Genomic DNA, 3996 nt, shown 5'->3' with positions numbered 1-3996 from the left:
CACACACACACACACACGCACACACATTTAAGAGTGCATTTAAGACAGAGAGAGACAAAAAAAAGAACTTCTGAACTTTGTGAACTTTATTGTTGAATTGGTGATGGGTAATGCACTTTATTTAAATGACTATTGAAGGTGAAAAATGTACTGCCTATTTTTGAAGAAGAAAGTGTTTTACTTAAGTGTGGGGGGAATGTTGTATGTGAGATCTATTTATGTCTGTCCAGCAGGTGGCAGTAACGTAATGTCTTGGTACTGTTAAAAGCCTGTGATATATATAAAATGCAAAAAAATAAAAATAAATAAATTCTATCTATCCATCCATCCATTTCGAGATTGAAAAAGTTGACGAATAAATTTATTATTACAATCTTTACTTGAAAGCGAGACACCTCCCAAAATTAACTGTGAAAGTTGTTTTGTGCATGACTCATGGGTAAGGGAAGCTTTCATTAGACATATTAATCCATCAGGAATTGCCTTTGTAACAGAGTTAAATTCTTTAAATGAAACGGGACAATGATGGATATTCATAAAGCTTTCATAAGATAATAAATCACCAGTAGAGTTGAATAGATCAGCAACAAAAATTATGTTTTTAATAAACCATTTATCATGAGCCCAGAAGCGTTAGAGAAGGCATTGATTGTAGTTAAAACTGGAGAAACTTGCTCTTTATCCATCAAAAATAGAGTAGTATCATTTGCTAACTGTGAGATTCGAATCTCTCTGTTAAAGATATCAAGGCCAGCAAAGTTATTATTGTGCAAGATATCTATGGATAATGTTTCAACAACAAATAAAAATAAAAAGGGGCTCAAAGGGCAACCTTGACGTATTCAGCGAAGGACAGGAAACCTTGGTGATGTACGTGAATTTAAAATTATACAACTATCTATTTCTTTGTACAGCATTTGAACAATATTTATGAGTTTAGAAGGAAATCCAAAAGCCCCTAAAGAGTCTATAAGGAATTGATGCTTTACAATATTGAAGGCCTTATAAAAATCGAGGAATAAGATAATTGCATCAGACTTGATTTCATCTCTGTAATCAATAAGATCCAGAACAAGTCGAGTATTACAACTAATATGATGACCTTTCATAAATCCAGTCTGTTTCATTAATAATATAATGTAAATGCTGTTGTGTTAAATTGATTGTATCAATATCTGCCGGCAGCGGGATGATAGAATTTGCTTCATTACATCATTGTGAATGACGTCATTACGTCAGGACGTAAAAGAACTGGTGAACTGGATTTTTGAACTGGTTCATTAAATCACACTGTCTGAAAGAACCGGTTCGCGGAAAAGAGCCAAACTTCCCATCACTAGTCATTTGGGTCATCAATGCGGTCATATTTATCCTAATCCTTTACCTCTAAAGGTGGGTTTTTACAAACATTTAAGCAATGAAAAGTATCTAAGAGAGCTTATGACTAAATCTTGGACCTACATTGGCTCCTCAAAGTGTCAGTCAGACCTAATAACTCTGCCCCGCCTCTATCGGAATAAAGTGCTGCATGCAGTTTGGAGACCTCAAATGTAGGTTAAGATCCGAGAATAAAATATTTTAATGCAGTTTCTAAAATTCTCCTCAAACCCAAAATCTCTCAGAACGTTCTGCATATATCTGTGTTTAACCCTATCAAAGGCCTTTTCAAAATCAATACTTATAAGGTATCCACACTTCTTCTTTTCTGTCATGTATGTTATCACATCCCTCAAACTGCATACTGTCGGCTTTGTCTCTTTATTCTACCGCATTCGCCTGCGTGGTAGTTGTGAATTTCTCTAATATATTTTTGAGTCTATTTGCTAAAACCTTAGCTAAGATATTAAAATCTGTTTTCAGCATTGTGATCGGTCAAAATTTCTTAAGATCTGCTTTCGTTCCTTTTTTCTTATATATTTTAAAAAATATAAAATCAATAATTGTAAATTATAGTCCATTAATAATATAATGTAAATGCTGTTGTGTTAAATTGATTGTATCAATATCTGCCGGCAGCGGGATGATAGAATTTGCTTCATTACATCATTGTGAATGACGTCATTACGTCAGGACGTAAAAGAACTGGTGAACTGGATTTTTGAACTGGTTCATTAAATCACACTGTCTGAAAGAACCGGTTCGCGGAAAAGAGCCAAACTTCCCATCACTAGTCATTTGGGTCATCAATGCGGTCATATTTATCCTAATCCTTTACCTCTAAAGGTGGGTTTTTACAAACATTTAAGCAATGAAAAGTATCTAAGAGAGCTTATGACTAAATCTTGGACCTACATTGGCTCCTCAAAGTGTCAGTCAGACCTAATAACTCTGCCCCGCCTCTATCGGAATAAAGTGCTGCATGCAGTTTGGAGACCTCAAATGTAGGTTAAGATCCGAGAATAAAATATTTTAATGCAGTTTCTAAAATTCTCCTCAAACCCAAAATCTCTCAGAACGTTCTGCATATATCTGTGTTTAACCCTATCAAAGGCCTTTTCAAAATCAATACTTATAAGGTATCCACACTTCTTCTTTTCTGTCATGTATGTTATCACATCCCTCAAACTGCATACTGTCGGCTTTGTCTCTTTATTCTACCGCATTCACCTGCGTGGTAGTTGTGATTTTCTCTAATATATTTTTGAGTCTATTTGCTAAAACCTTAGCTAAGATATTAAAATCTGTTTTCAGCATTGTGATCGGTCTAAATTTCTTAAGATCTGCTTTCGGTCCTTTTTTCTTATATATTTTAAAAAATATAAAATCACCAAAAAAACAATCTAGTGAATGTTTGTTTTGCTTTACTACAGTTTGTGTTTGTACATTTTGGACTGCATCTTTTTTCAGGTCTGCCTTATTTTAATTATACTTAATTAAATTATACTGTTTATCCTCTGTTGATCTTGTTTTCCTTTACCAGATGTATACACATTTCATGTTTAGAGGCGGTTCAGAGTTACATTACTGTTTAACAGCATTGGGTTGTTATTTCAGTTAAAAGAGACCAGCATTGATAAAAAACATCTCAGTTCATATCCTATATTTCATCTTTTATTTTCTTTGTTTTTTTATATACTTCATTTCTAGGTGATTATATTGTAAGTTGTTATTATTAATTAATTAATCAATCAAGCAATCAAGCAATCAATTAATTAACTAACTAACTAATTAACTAACTAACTAATTAATAAATTAATTACTTTTATGCATTCGTACAGAACGTAAACAAAAGGCATATGGCCAAAGTCCGGGCCAGATCCTGACAGAGGGATTTTGTATAATAATGGAGATGTGAAGTGGAGGAGAGGAGAGGCTTTACTGATGAGGGAGAATGTTTTTAAAATGAGTAAAACTGGTCTATAAAGACAACAAAGGGAAATGTATGGTGTAGAAATAAATTATGAGGGCAGAAATTTGGTTTTAGTAAATGTACATGACCCAACAGATGAAAAAGAAAAGAAAGAATTATTTAATCCTTTAAGAAGTGTTTTAAAGACGTATAAAGAAATAATAATGATGGAGGACTTTAAGAGAGTTTTCAGTAAACTCTATATGGCAGATGGGATGGTTTTTAAATCAGATACAGAGAGTAAAGAACTAAAGTGAGTGAAAACAACGTGATAGACGTGTGGAGAGAGAGAAACAGAGGAAGAAACTAATTTTCGAGAAGGAATGTAGTGATGTATGCAGGACAAGAATTGACTTTCTGTTATTTATAAGAAATGAAGAAAACTTTATAGACAAAATCAGAAATGAAGAAACAAGTTTGAGTATCATAAGTTTTTGTTTTTTACTCTGGATTGTAAAATATATTAAAGTGTGAAGTTGTAGCTGAGAGGATAAAAGGATGTGATCAGTCACAGTTGTTGTTATGGATCTTCTACATATGAATATGAATGATTCGGCTCCCGAACTGCTGGAAATGTGGGACGTGTTCTAACGCTTCACCACCATAACTGCTTTATCCTGGAAAAAAGGTCTGAGGAGAGACTCCTG

The sequence above is a fragment of the Tachysurus fulvidraco genome, chromosome 24 (genome assembly GCF_022655615.1).
Source record: "Tachysurus fulvidraco isolate hzauxx_2018 chromosome 24, HZAU_PFXX_2.0, whole genome shotgun sequence".
Lineage (NCBI taxonomy): Eukaryota > Metazoa > Chordata > Actinopteri > Siluriformes > Bagridae > Tachysurus > Tachysurus fulvidraco.
The sequence above is the reverse complement of the archived record's forward strand: the minus strand, read 5'-3'. Positions refer to the sequence as shown.